Source organism: Erythrolamprus reginae, unplaced genomic scaffold (genome assembly GCF_031021105.1).
Source record: "Erythrolamprus reginae isolate rEryReg1 unplaced genomic scaffold, rEryReg1.hap1 H_64, whole genome shotgun sequence".
Taxonomy (NCBI): domain Eukaryota; kingdom Metazoa; phylum Chordata; class Lepidosauria; order Squamata; family Dipsadidae; genus Erythrolamprus; species Erythrolamprus reginae.
Genome location: NW_027248522.1, coordinates 100,336 through 115,686, shown reverse-complemented (window position 1 = coordinate 115,686; position 15,351 = coordinate 100,336). Strand labels below are relative to the sequence as shown.

Here is a 15,351-nt window from a genome sequence, read left to right as displayed (position 1 = left end):
AGAGGGAGATTTTGGTGATTTTCGCCGATATTTTTGCTTCCGTGCATCCACAGAAACAAAAAATCAGCCAAAAATGGTGAAATCTTGTATGAGCGTCTTCATACAAGATTTCACTTGCTGGGCATGCGCAGAAGCCAATCTCATGTGCAGGTTGGTGAAGTGCAGCTGCTTGCGCATCCCAAAAATTGCTACCCGAGTGTAGCTCCTGACCATTCCAGTAGCAGGCCGTCTCTGCCCCCATCTCCGCGCATGTGCATAGGGGCCATTGATGTAAAAAAACAGGCAAACTGGACGTTCGAAAAAACACACTTCCTATTTGCTCATTGTGCTGTTTTTTTGCACTGCCCGAGAGACAAACCAAAAGTCCAGAAAACATACTTCCGGTTTATCCATCTGGGACTTCCCTGAAGCACCCAGAGGGAGAAACGGTCTTTCCCAAGGCTGTCTAGAGCATGCATGCACGCTGGAGCTAACAGGACAGTGCCTCGCGTGCCCTCCAATATGGCTCCCCATGCCACCTATGGCACGTGTGCCGTAGGTTCACCATCGCAGCTCTGGAAAAAGTGCAGAGAAGAGCGATCAGGATGATTAAGGGACTAGAGGCTTAAATATAATGATGAACGGTTCCAGGAACTGGGCCTGGCTAGTCTAGTGAAGAGAAGGAGACATGATAGCGGTGTTCCAATATTTGAGGGGCTGCCACATAGAGGAAGGCAGTGGTGGGCTCCTACCGGAACAACTAATTGCATGTAGCTCTGCGGCTCTGGCGTGCATGTGCAGGATCGAGCAAAATTTTGCTTCCCACACCTGTGCCAGTAGCAAAATCTCGCACGGCGACTCATGCGGGGAAGCAAGAACCCACCAAAATACGCACATACGTGCGTTCCCGTGCGAGATTTTGCTATCTGCACAGGTGCAGGAAGCAAAATTGCGTTTGATCCCACACTCGGGCACCAGAGCAATTAGCCATTCCAGTCGGAACCCACCCTTGATGGAGGGTCAAGCTATTTTAAAGCCAGACAAGGAATAACCTAGAAATGAGATGATTTTCTTTTGGATTGTGATCCAACGCTTCCTTATTTGAGATTTCAATGTCTTCAGCTTTCAAGCAGGTCACACTGATGCCCTTTCATCCCAAAACAGCTGGGGTAAAATCCATGATCATTGGGAACAATAAAACCAGGTGTGGTGGATTGCATTGATGAAGCAGGTGCAGAGTTTTTAAACCTCTCGGAAAGGGTTTGAGTGGGAAGGAACGTTCTTGGAGAATTGTACAAACGGCTGCTTTTGTTTTTTTAATTTCCTTGCAGTAGAATACAGTTTGCATCCCAGTAATGTAAACTATTCCACTATTCATGTTCCCTCTCTTTTTTTAATGGCAATAACTCAAAAGCAGGCAGGCAAGTATTTAAAAATGCATTTAGCAAGAGCAAAGGACCAAACTTTTAATTAATCGACACAGAACTGCAGGAGGTTAAAAAATAACGGCCAATCCTCAAGTTACAGCCATTTGTTTACCCACCATTCAAACTTCAAACGGCACTGGGGGAAAAGGGGACTTACCATCATTTTTTCACACTTAACAATGGTTGCAATAACTGCCATGTGTTTGTAACAATTGCAGTGTCACCTTTTGTAACCTACCTGACAAGCAAAGTCCAGGGGGAAGCTAGATTCACTTCACAACCAACTTGCTAACTTCTGTGATTCACTTAACTCTTTTCAAGAAACATAAAATGCAACAAAGCTCACTTAACTATGAGTGGAAATTTTAAGGGCCAATTATGGTCATAATTGTTGACTACTTGTAATGCTGGTAATGTTTCAGGGATGACAGGAGCCACAACTCTGTGCAACTTAATGAATTTCTCTCTTTTGTTTGAAAACACGGTAAAAATGTTAACCGGTAATCTCGCTAACCAATCTGTACTTTATTTTCCTTCGCTCTACAAATCAAAACTCTTCATTTATTGTTGGCATGTTCTACCATCTCCATCAAGTCTCCCCTCTTTGCACTTACAAAAAACCCCCCAGCATGCTAAAAGAATATCGGCAATCTTAAGCAATTAAAAGATCATAGAAATGCGCAGAGGTAGGGGAAAGACAATGGTGGCCTTCCAGTATGAAGTTAGATAACTGAAAAGCGTTGTTGGACCCGCTTTGCCAACTTCTGGAAAAAGTCAGAGAACCAAAGATTTGATGGGGAGTATGGACAAAATGGGGTGAATTAGCCACTATATGAGTCAAGATACCTCTATAACTGTCTGGTTTGGCTCTACAATCCAACAAGACTGACACAGACTTCAGAGGATAATCAGAACTGCAGAAAAAAAACAATTGCTACCAACCTGCCTTCCATTGAGGACCTGTACAGGGTGCGTTCCAAAACTAATGCAATTATTATTTTTTAAGTAATTTATTGAACAGATTTGCACAAACACTTAAAATTCTTCAAAGTACTGTCCTTGGGCCTCCACATTTTTTCCAGCGACTGCCATGACCAGTAGGTGCCCTGGAAGGTGTCTCCGGGGACCTCTCACAGGGTCTTCGTCATGGCTGATTGGATCTCTTCTATGGACGAAAAACGCGCCTTGCCACAACGTGCAACAAGTCCGCGAGTTCCTGGCCAAACACCAGGTACCAACGCTGCCCCTCCCCTATAGTCCTGACATCGCCTTAGCAGATTTCTTTTTGTTCCCAGCCCTGAAAGGAACCCGTTTTTCGTCCATAGAAGAGATCCAATCAGACGTAACTAAGACCTTGCGAGAGGTCCTGGAAGACGCCTTCCAGGGTGCCTACCGGTCATGGCAGAGTCACTGGAAAAAATGTGTAGAGGCCCAAGGACAGTACTTTGAAGAATTTTAAGTGTTTACGCAAATCTTTTCAATAAATTACTTTTTTAAAAAAAATCGCATTACTGTTGGAACGCACTCTGTATACTGCACAAGTCAAGGAGGGCAGTGAAAATATTTTTACAGACCCCTCACATCCTAGACACATTCTTCTTCCATCTCTTGATCCTCGACCAGCTGAGTCGGATGTGGACTTCTCACAACACCGATGGTGTGTGTTGCCTGGTTCCTTAGAGCACGGGTCCCCAAGCTTGACAAGTTTAAGGCGTGTGGACTTCAACTCCCAGAATTCTCCAACCAGCTATGCTTACTGGCTAGAGAATTCTGGGAGTTGAAGTCCACACGTCTTAAAGTTGCCAAGTTTGAAGACCTCTGCCTTAGAGGATTTGCATGAAGCAGCGCCAGAGGCATTTCCCTGGATACCTGAACTGGACGTACGGTTACCATGGAAGTTACGTGGACTGTGCGTATGTGTTTACTTCTCTTCTGCCATGTTCCCATCATATGCCAAATAATAAAGTATAACTAGTTCTTGTTTAGCAACTGTGGAGAGCTCATCCTAACAACTTCTTCCAATGTTTTGTAGCCACTTTTTGTGAAGTCTCCCATGGACTCTTAATAGCAATAGCACTTAAAATTATATGCCACTTTATAGTGCTTTCCAGCCCTTTCTAAGCAGTTTAGAGAGTCAGCCTATTGCCATCAACAAACTGGGTTCATATTTTACTGACCTAGGAAAGAGAGAAGGCTGAGTTGACCTTGAGCCAGTCAAAATCGAACTGCTGGCAGTGGGCAGAGTCGGCCTCCAATACTGCATTTTAACCACTGATGGATAGGTGGATGGATGGATTGATGGATGGGTAGATGGATGATAGCAACAGCCCTTAGACATATACCACTTCATGGTGCTTTACAGTTTACAGCTGTAAAGCCCTCTCTAAACAGTTTACAGAATCAGTCTTTTGCCCCCAACAATCTAAGTCCTCATTTTACCCACCTCGCTCGGAAGGATGGAAGGCTGAGTCAACTTTGAGCCTGGTTAGATTTGAATTATTGGCAATACTGCATTCTAAACATTGTTCACAGGCAGGCAGGCAGGCAGGCAGGCAGGCAGGAAGGAAGGAAGGAAGGAAGGAAGGAAGGAAGGAAGGAAGGAAGGAAGATATTCCCTTCCCCCTAAGCTTATAAAAATTATGCTTGGTATGTCTGTATGTATGATTGGTTTCTTAAATTAGGGTTTTTAAATTTAATTTAAACTTAAATATTAGATTTGTTTATATTGTCTTATTGTTGTTAGCCGCCCCGAGTCTACGGAGAGGGGCGGCATACAAATCTAATAAAAAATAAATAAAATAAAAAAGGAAGGAAGGAAGGACAATGGCACTTAGACTTATGTACCGCTTCACAGTGCTTTACAGCCCTCTCTAAATGGTTTACAGAGTCAGCCTCTTGCCCCCAATCTGGCTCCTCATTTTACCCACCTCAGAAGGATGGAAAGCTGAGCCAACCTTGAGCCAGTCAGGTGAGTCAAGAGAAAACCCATATACTTTGCTTAAGGGGAAGACTTCCACACCATCACACCCAGCTTCAAAGACACTGTCGATTCCCACAACTCTACCCAATTAGTATTGCGTAGAATTTTGAAAATACTGTACTTTTGAAGAACGTTCTCACTCTCCTCTACAAATGGCTTTCCCTCCAACCCAGAGGTTTTTCATAAAAAATTGGAAGCTTTTCTTCCAAAACTAGCAAAAGGCAACATAAAATTGTAATCTACAAAGCCAAGGCCTTGATGCTGAAAACACCTCCAGGCATTCCCACGAAGCTTTGTTCCTTCGACTTTAAAGCAAGATAGCTTCAAGGATTGGTCAGATGACCATATGAGGTTGGGTTTGATCCCAAGATAGTTGCAAGAATAAAAGATGCTATGTGGGGAAAAATGCATTTTCACAAGCATTCCTTGTTTGCTTCAGGAACATTTCTTGAGGGATTCCTTTGATCCCACGCAGAAGGATGTTTGCCGTTAGTTAGTTAGGTAGTTAGTTAGTTAGTTAGTTAGTTAGTTAGTTAGTTAGTTAGTTAGGTAGTTAGGTAGTTAGGTAGTTAGTTAGTTAGTTACATAATTAGATCGATAGATAGGCAGACAGAAAGACAGACAGACAGACAGACAGACAGACAGATAGATAGATACAGTAGATAGATAGATAGATAGATAGATAGATAGATAGATAGATAGATAGATAGATAGATAGATAGATACAGGAGATAGATAGATAGATAGATAGATAGATAGATAGATAGATAGATAGATAGATAGATAGATAGATAGATAGATAGATAGATAGATAGATAGATAGATAGATATAGATATGCTGCCCAACTTCTGAAGGACTCTGGGCAGCTTACAACAGGATATAAAATACATTTAAAAACATCATAAAAGATTAATCAGTAAGAAACATTATGATTTAAAAAACCTTCAATATCTAATAATACATATAATAACCGCAGCCCGGATCTGTTGCACACAGTTTTGGAAGAATAAAACAATACCACCTGAAGACACAGTCGTAGACAAAATATACAGATGTGCAGAAATGGATAGGCTGACGACGCAGGTCAAAGGATTATATACAACTCAGAATATTATGATACCTGGCAAAGATGGTATAACTGAATGGAAAAGAAATTTTTAAAACTGTGATATAATGTGAAAATTCTTACAAATATAAGAACTACGTAAATATAAATAACTGTTTAAATAATGTAAATTTAAATAACAACAGTAAGTTATAGAATAGATACAATATAAGAGATCGGTTCTGATCTGTGCAAAATTATTGTGATGTTTTTAAAATTGGAAAATTGAATAAACAAAGCTTCCAAAAAAGATTTAAAAAAACAGTTAAAAAATCACCTCTGGGTCAAACTGTCCCACTAGTTAATTGTCCTCACTGTTGGGGCAGTTTCTCCTTAATTCCAGGTTGCTCCTCTCCTTGTTTAGTGTCCATCCATTTTTTTTCTTGTCCTGCTTTCTGGTGGTTTGGAAAATAAGTTCTTTCTTTGTGGCAGCCCCTCAAATATTGGAAGACTGCTATCACGTCACCTGAATATTTTTAATGCATGTAAAAAACAAGGTCAGGGCTTCAAACAATGTCATCCTTACTTTCTGGATCACCTCCTTCTATGGCAGAAACCCCACTCTCTCCCATCATTCTCTTGTTTCAAGCAGAAAGGCAAGGGTTGTGGCCTGCCAGCTGACAACAGAGCTGGTGGCAGACTAAGACGATGAGGAGGTTGGAGAGGGACTTGAGCCAGCTCTGGAGTCTGGGGAAGACTCTGATGGATGCTCTGTGTCAGAGGCAGAGATAGATCCAGGGCCGTCAGACATTTCCCAGCTGCCTTTGGAGTCAGAGATGAGTGCGGAGGAGGAATAGCTGGAGCCTGTTCCAGATGCATGTATGCACAGAGCAGTTATGAGAGGTGGACAACGGAGGACAAGGAGTTGACTTGGAAAGCAAAGCATATGCGGACGGCGGGATTTTTATTTTTATTTTATTTATTTATCTATCTATCTATCTATTTATTTATTTATTTATTTATTTATTTAGTCCAATACACAATGAAGGTTATAGAGCAGTGTTTCTCAACCTTGGGTGTTTGAAGATGGGTGGACTTCAACTCCCAGAATTCCCCAACCAGCAACGCTGGCTGGGGAATTCTGGGAGTTGAAGTCCACCCATCTTCAAACACCCAAGGTTGAGAAACACTGTTATAGAGGATACAATTGTAGTAAAATATATCAAAGAAAGAAGAGAAGATATAGGAATAAAATATATCAATGAAAGAATAGAAGAAAAGATATAGGAATAGAAGAAAAGATATAGGAGAGACCCTCCCTCCCTGGCTGGAGAATAAATAGAAGGAAAGGGGAGCAGTGGTCGTAGGAGACAACAGTTCGGATTTCTGAAGATTTGGCTCATTGTATTTCCTTCCTCAGAGACTGCTTGCCAGAACCCAATTTACACCTTTGCTGCTGAGAACTCAGAAAGAACTGAGACGGTCTGTTGTTGCAGTTAACTCTTTGAAGGTCTGTCGCTTGGACTTTTCAGTGGATGGATGCCATTGATTCACAAGAGGGGGTTTCCGTGACCACGAGCCTCTTTCTTGCTTCTGTTGAGACTCAGCCCGACCTCCCTTTCCAAGGTTGAACTTCAGAGACAAGAAGCATCCTCCTCTTAGGTGTAACCCAACCGGCAGGCAGTGAGCCTCTGATCCAACATGCAGGATGTATTATCAGTAAAGTTAGCTTGAAAAAAATCCAGCAGCGGGAGGGAAAAGGTTGGGCATCTGTTTCTAATGAGAGGTACAAATTTAGACCTAACTCGGCATGAATCACATCACAGTATCTGGCACAGGACAAGATTTCGTACATTGATGCCATTGTAATGAGCCCGAATGGGGGAAGCCACGTCAGGGTGGCGATGGGGTGGGGGGAAGGTAGACGTTGAGCGCCGGCTGCTACTTTGTGGCTGATGGCCTCCCCTCCCCTGCCCCTGCCTTGGGGAGGGGTGACCTTAAGTTCCTGCCATGTGCGGGGGTCCTGTGGTCTCCCCCACCCCAGCCTTTTTCAGCACATCTGGGCAAGGCTTTGGGAGAAAACACGCACGCACATACGGTAGAAATGATGGGTTTGAAAGTGCCACTAACAGCCTGTCAAAGCTACTGAGCAACTAAGTGAGCCTCCCCCCCCCCGCCTCCACCTCCCTCCGGCTCTCTCAGGCTTAGCGGGTGGGACAGGGGGGGCTGGGGGGGGGGGGCTACCCGAAATGAAAACCAGGTTGGGAAAGCTGCAGCTGAGCTTCCGCCTGCCAAGGGCTGTTAAGTCGGATTTCTCAGCTGAGCTTCCTTGCTCTGCACTGGGCTCTCCTCAAAAGGGACCCCTTAACAGAGTGGATCTATTCCACTTTGCTCTTTCCTTCATTCAGAATTGTAGGGGTTCATCAAATTAGATTTAAAAAAAAGTTTATATATGGATTAATAAGAAGAAACAGTAAAAGGTTAAAATAAACAAATAAATAAATGAGTGAACTGTTTTTGTAGAGATAAGATTTATATGTTATATTAAAATTAATTAGAATATGATTTTAGAAGTATATTAGAATTAGTTTATATATGAAGAACTATTATGAAAAGTTAAACAAACTATTTTTTTATATTTACAACAATGAATTGAATTTTAAATATGTATTCTTTTTTCTGTATTCAAATTTATACTTTTGAAAGAAGCGGGGGAAATGCAACCCCATTTTTTGTATTAAATGTATGTTTATCTGTTTGTTCATTTTATGAAAATTAATAAAATGTATTAAAACAAAAAACAAAAAACCTACGTTCCAGAGACCCTTTTTTTATTTTCCCAGAACACTTCGATTCTTTAAAAACTCTGCATACGTTATGATCAATTTCCTCGCTCTGTCGTACCTGTCAGAAAGTCTTTCTCACAAAGAATGTAATTTTATTTTGTTTTTGTTTTTCTATCTTTCAAGGAGGAGGATTCTGCCCAGCCTGGTTTGTTTTAAATTCTGCTTTCCTCCTTTCTCGGTTAGAAATCCAAATTAAAAACACAAACAACTGGTTTTCAGAAAAATCAAAACCCTGGCAAAACCAAACAGGGTAATCATTTCAATTCAAACAATTGCAAGGTTCAGAAAGAAAATGATTTTGAAAAGGGGAAATTGCCAGAAGTTGCAGGAAATGAAGCAAGTTATGGATGGATGGATGGAAGGAAGGAAGGAAAGAAGGAGGGAAGGAAGGAAGAGGAGAAGGGATTTGAGACAGGAGAGAAGAAAAGAAGAATGGAGGGCAAGGGGGCAAGGAGAGGTCAAGGGAGAAGCAGCAGTGAATGGAAACTAATGAAGAAGAGAAGCAACCTAGAATTAAGAAGAAATTTCCTGACAGAACAATTAACCGGTGGAACAAATTTTGTCCAGAAGTTGTAAATGTTCCAACACAGGAAGTTTTTAAGAAGAGATTGGATGGCCACTTATCTGAAATTGTATGGGGTTTCCTGCCCAAGCAAGGGGTTGGACTAGAAGACCTTCAAGAACCCTTCCAACTGTGTTTATTCAATTCTGTTCTGTCCTATTCTTTAATTATTTATTATTAGAGTTGAAAGGGACCTTGCAGGTCATCAAGTCCAACCCCCTGCTCAAGCAGGAAACCCTACCCCACCCCGGCCGGATGGCAGTCCAATCTCCTTTTGAATGTGTCAAGTGATGGATTGTTCACAACCTCTGTTGGCAGGCCGTTCCACTGGTTGATCGCTCTCACCGTCAGAAAGTTCTTCCTTATTTCCAGGTTGAATCTCTCCTTGGCCAGTTCCCATCCGTTGCTCCTGGTCTGGTCCTCTGGTTCCCTGGAAAATAGTGTGACCCCCCCTCATCTCTGTGGCAACCCCTCAAATATCTGTATACTGCTATCATGTCCCCTCTGGCCCTCCTTTTTGCTAAACTATCCATGCCCAGTTCCAGCAACCTCTCTTCGTATGTCTATTGTATTGTGTTGTATTGTATTGTATTGTATTCTATTCTATTCTGTAAAACAGGGATGGATGAGGGAGGGAAGAAGGGAGAAGAGATAGGGGAGATAGGAGGGAGGGAAGGTTTAACATATGAGAATTTGTGTTGCTAGCAGAGGTGGAGGTCCTGCCAGTTTGGACCGGTTGAATAGAACCGATAGCAGGAATTTTACCCTGCTTGCAGAATTCGCAGTGACATTTGGCTGGAGACGCCCCCAAATTGACTCTGTTGGCAGCATCTACAGCAGCACCATCTTGTTTTTCGTTTCTGCGCATGCACAGAATCTATTTTTTTAGCACTGTGCAAGCATGCCCATGCGGTGTGTGTGGCCCCCCATGGCGTGTGAGAAAGCAAACTGGCAGAAAAATATGTCAGAACCCACCCCTGGTTGCTAGCTGAGGAATTCCGGGAAGTTAAGTCCGCACACTTCAAAAGTTGCTAATTTTGATTGATTGAACAAAAATATATAAATATGTATGTTTTGACATTTTAAGGTATATGTGTTGATGTAAAAATGAAAATTGTGGAGAAAAAAACAAGAAAAAACAAACAAGCCACCCATAGAAAAGCAAAGGGATAAAACTATTCATTGACCAGTTTAAGAAGCTGGCCAATGAACATTGATGTGAATTCTACAGCCGCGTTGCACAAGACTGGAACCGTCCACAAGATGGAGCCAAAGGGAGAAAAAACGAATTGTGATTTTTCTTCTAGCATAATGTCTACCTAGGAACAATAGGCACTGTCAAACATTTTAAAATCCCAAAAGTAAACCTTTATTGGAGACCCATTTCGGTAATGAAAAATTACAAACCAGTTCTGAGGTTTTTCCCGCACAATGCTACGTAGTTAAACATTAGTGTGTTCCAATCACCGCTGGAATTACCACTGCTGGTCTATGTCATAATCATCAAATTTCAGTTTTTAAGCCCTGGTGTTTTGCAAATTTTTGTGTTTATTCCTTTTCATCGACCTTGCTATCCCCTGGCATTGTGATGTCAATGATAGTCACTTTGTTTTTCCTAACCAGCGTCATGTCTGGTGTGTTATGCACCAGTACTTCATCTGTTTGTATGCGAAAATTCCACAATGACTTTTTCAGGCTTGTGTTTCCACCAGTTTGTAGCAGCATGGATGTTATACTTGTTGCATAAATTCCAATGGATCCTTTGTGCAACAGAGTTGTGCCGTAATTTGCAATCAATTTGTGATTTTCTTGCAGCAGCTGAGCAAATGGTCCACAGTTTCATCAGCTTCCTTGCACAATCTGCATTTAGCTTCGTTTGAGGATTTATCAATTTTGGCCCTTATGGCATTTGTGCGAATTACCTGTTCTTGTATAGCCAGGGTCAATGATTCTGTTTCTTTCTTTAAAGTTACCAGTTGTTCAACATAACCTATTTTTTTCACTGCCCACTTTGGCCAATGAATGTGTGGTATGTCTGTGGTTTGAATCTGGAAGAATGATTTTTAATGTTTTAGCCTTTTTAAAATCAGTTTTTTAGATTAGTTATTTATATTAATTGGATCAGATATGTTATTGTATATTGTTTTTATTGATGTGTTGTGAGCCATCCCGAGTCCACTGAGAGGGACGACATAAATGTCCAATAAATAAATTAATAAATAATTCCTTTCAGATTATCCCTACAACCACCCTGCGAGGTAGGTTGGACTGGCCCAAAGTCACCCAGGTGATTTTTGATGGCTGGCTGGCTGGGGAATTCTGGAAGTTGGATTCCACAGATTTTCAAATTGCCAAGTTTGGATATCCGTTTTATATAATTTCCTGCTAGAGCAGGGGTGAGATTAGAAGACCTCCAACGTCCCTTCCAACTCTGTTACAATGTTATTCTAGTCAAAAAAAAGGGCTGTGGAAATATTTATTGATCCCCCCACATCCTGGACCTAAACTGTTTCAACTCCTACCCTCCAAACCTCGGTACAGAGCACTGCACACCAAGACAACTAGACACAAGAACAGTTTTTTCACGAATATCATCACTCTGCTAAACAAATAATTCCCCCAACAGTCAAATTATTTACTGTCTGCACTACTATTATGATTAGATTTTTCTCATAATTACCATCATCCATTTCCTCTCACTTATGATTGTATGACTGTAACTTGTTGCTTGTATCCTTAAGATTTTTATTAATATTGTTTCCTGATTGCTTATTTGACCCTTATGATTCTTGACAAATGTATATTTTATTTTACGTACACTGAGAGCATACGCAGCAAAGACAAATTCCTTGTGTGTCCAATCCAATGTATATTTTCTTTTACGTACACTGAGAGCATATTATGCACCAAAGACAAATTCCTTGTGTGTCCAATCCAATGTATATTTTATTTTACGTACACTGAGAGCATACGCAGCAAAGACAAATTCCTTGTGTGTCCAATCCGATGTATATTTTATTTTACGTACACTGAGAGCATATGCACCAAAGACAAATTCCTTGTGTGTCCAATCCAATGTATATTTTATTTTACGTACACTGAGAGCATATTATGCACCAAAGACAAATTCCTTGTGTGACTTGGCCAATAAAGAATTCTCTTCTTTTATTCAAATGCTGATTCCGAACGGCCACTAGATGGCACCAGTCTTTTACTTTTCAAAATTCTATGGCTTGCACAACCCAAAACTTTGGTTAACAATTTGTGTTTGCATTTCTTCTGGCCTTTGCTGCACAACATGGTTAATATATCTTGTTAAGCTTCAACTTTAAAAGTCAATTTCCTTTGGCTTGGTCTTAGGGTGCGGCAGTGTTTTGTTTTTTTAAAAAAACTTGATAACTTTTAAGATGTGGGAGCTTCAACTTCTAGAATTCCCCAAGTAGTCTGAGTTTCAGTTGAAGTCCCTGCATCTTAAACCCAAAGGTGTGGGGGGGGGGGGTTTCCCCCAAGAGGCAACTGGACTTTCTTTTTTTCTTTGAAGACATTTCGCTTCTCATCCAAGAAGCTTCTTCGGTTCTTCAAGTTGCCAAGTTCAAGAAACACTGCATCGAACCTGGATAATTGATGGTTAGGAGGTTCTGCCTGGACAGAACATGGGCTAGCTCAGTATAAGGAGAGCCTTCCACTGGGCATAGGTACAATTCCAGACCTTTCGATCCACCCTGCATCTTTATTATTATTATTATTATTATTATTATTATTATTATTAATTAGATTTGTATGTCGCCCCTCTCCGCAGACTTGGGGCAGCTTTCTCACTCTGATGTTACTTGGTACTCAGAATTGCATGCTTACTTCTTTATTTAGTTGTTTGTCAAACATGTACAAGATAGCAGGTGTAGGTATAAACATAATCAGTGTAACTTTTTGCTTGTATTCTAAGATTTTTATTAATATTGATTGCTTCTTCATTGCTTATTTGACCCCTATGACAATCATTAAGTGTTTTTTACCTCATGATTCTTGACAAATGTCTTTTTCTTTTATGTATGTTGAGAGCATCTGCACCAAAGACAAATTCCTTGTGTGTCCAATCACAATGGCCAATAAAATCCTATTCTATTCTATGCTATTCTATTCTAAGCAAAACAAATACAGCTAAATGAGGATGATAGGACAGTAAGATAGGGATGGTAGGCATGGAAGAGACTTCTGAGCATGCGTAGACTCCCCCCCCCCGAGGGCGGAGGGTTCTGAACAAGCGCAGACTTCTCCCTCCTCCCCCGAGGGCGGAGGGCTTTCCTATTGCGGGGGGAGGAAGAGAAACGCGTCTCCTTTCCACTGGGAAGAAGAGATGGGGTGGCCTCTGAGCATGTGCAGAGCTCTTTATTCGCCCCCCCCCCCACCGCACAGGGCGAAAGAAATCCTCTGAGCATGCGCAGAGTCCTCCTCCCCGAAGGGAAGAGGCGGAGCGCCCCTGAGTTGGGGCGGGGCTCTCTCCGCGGCCGGCCCTCCTAGCGCGCAGGCGCGAGCCCGCCCTCCCCTCCTCTTCCTCCTCCCCTCCCTACCTCCCTCCCCTCCCCTGCTGGGCTGGCGGCGGCGGCGATTTTCATGCTTTTTGCGGCAGCCGCAAGTGAGGTGAGTGAGTCGCAGCCCCGCCGTCCCCGCCCGGACAGCAGCGACCCCCGGGGAGGGGAGGGCGCTGCCGAGGGGGGAGGACAGCGCGGGGAGAGGTCCTTCCGGGCGCCTTTGCGGGGCTGCAAGGAGGACCCCCCCCTCACACTGTGGGGCGGGAGGCGTCGGGAGGGGGGGCTCCTCTGAGGGGGCTTCAAGGGGCCCTTCCTCCCCTCCCGAACTACACTCCCCATCGTTCCCAGCCGCTTCCCGAACCTCCGGAGGTTGGAGGAAGGCAGCCGGGGGGAGGAAGACTGGAGCTAGCCCCCTCCCCATAAGAGGGGAGGCCTGTGTTGGGCTAGACCCCTCTTTGGGGGGGGAGGCCCCCTGAGGCGAAGCAGCCCCGAGCTTACATAAGACGAAGGGAGGAGGGCCCTTCCTGGGCCCCTGGGTGGGCTTCTTGGGAGGGGGGTGTCTTTGAGGGTGGGAGGCTATTGTCCCTGCTAAGACACACACAATGAGTCCAGGAGGGGATTAAGCCTATAGATAGCATCCCCCCTTCCCCTCCCCATCCTTCTCAGGGGAGAGAAGGGGGGGTCCTCCAGGTGTGGGAAAGCTAGAATCCCCAGCATTCTTCTCTCTCCCCCTATGTTTTTCTCCCTCTCCCTCCCTCCAGCTTCTCTTTCTTCCTCTCCCTTTGCCTCTCTCTTTCTCCTCTCTCCTTCTTTCCCTCTATCTTTTTCTCTCCCCCTCTCCTGCCTCTCTCTTCTATCTCCCTCCCACCTCTCTTTCTCTTTCTGTCTCCCCCTCTCTCCCGCTATCTTTTTCTTTTCCCCTCTACTCTCTCTTTCTCCCTCTTCCTTTCTCTCCCTCTCTTTCTTCTTTCTCCCTCTCTCTTTCTCCTTTCTCTTTTCCCTCACACCCTCTATCTTTTTCTCTCTCCCTCTCCTGCCTCTCTCTCTTTCCTCTTTCTCCATCCCTCTCTTTTTCCCTCTCCCCCTCTTCCTCCCACCTCTCTTTCTCTCTCTCCCTCTATCTTTTTCTCCCCCCCTACTGCCTCTTTCTCCCTCTCCCTTTCTTTCTCTCTTCCTCTCTTCTTTCTCCCTCTCCCTTTCTTTCTCTCTCTCTCTCTCTCCTTCCTTCCTTCCCTCCCTCCTCACTGTCTCTTTTTTCCCTCCCCCCTCTCTCAGGCAGGCTGTTGGAACCTGTCTTCCTATCTTTTTTGGTGGGGTGGGTGGGGTATGCATGACTTTTTCAAGATGGTCAGGGTCCTGGCACCTCCTGGCATGAACATATCAGGTGGAGTGGAATCTGCCCCTTTCCCTGGATTTGACTTGTGGGACTCAAGACTTGTGGGTCTGGATGGTTGTGTAAATGTCCCCTGCTAAGTAATCTGGGCCCATGGGGGGAGGGTTGTTTTTTCCCGCCTCTTGGGGAAACCCCTCTCTGCTTTTTGGGTATGTCCATGATTGGGGAAGAAGATTATGCCAAACTTTGGCAGGCAGGCAGGGGAGCCATCGATTAGATTCACTTTGACTCTTGGCAGAGGAACAAATGGGACCGGGGAGGGAGGAAGAGGAGAGAACAAACAAGACAGATTATCTATCGGCCTGTCACTTGTGAACACAATCTCTGTTGTCTGGCTTCCCACAAAGGAAAGGAATAGGATGGGATTCGCCTGCCTGCTGCAAGATAACCGCATCTTTAAAGGGCTTGGGGATTTTCTCCTGCTCTTTAAACAGAGATCTTAAGGTGTGTGTGTGTATGTGTGAAAAGGAAGGTTCTTGTGAAGAAAGGAGCCACAGGATTGCCAGGATAGAAATGGGAATTTATTTATATAATAACAATGACAACAACAACAACAATAATAATAATAATAATAATAATAATAATAATA

The 15,351-nt window shown here is 43.3% G+C and overlaps 1 protein-coding gene across 3 annotated transcripts in view; it reads left to right on the top strand.

The window, feature by feature from the left end:
• The first annotated feature begins 13,413 nt into the window (after positions 1 to 13,413).
• The window catches only part of LOC139155807 (phagosome assembly factor 1), a 73,961-nt gene continuing 72,023 nt past the window's right edge, over positions 13,414 to 15,351 (top strand). For 2 of the 3 annotated variants that reach the window (XM_070731091.1, XM_070731093.1), the window contains exon 1: positions 13,414 to 13,478. The gene's annotated coding sequence lies outside the window, so the exon portion shown is untranslated. Of the gene's footprint in view, positions 13,479 to 15,150; positions 15,207 to 15,351 lie in introns of those variants that run through there. The other variant, XM_070731092.1, reaches the window with a different exon arrangement.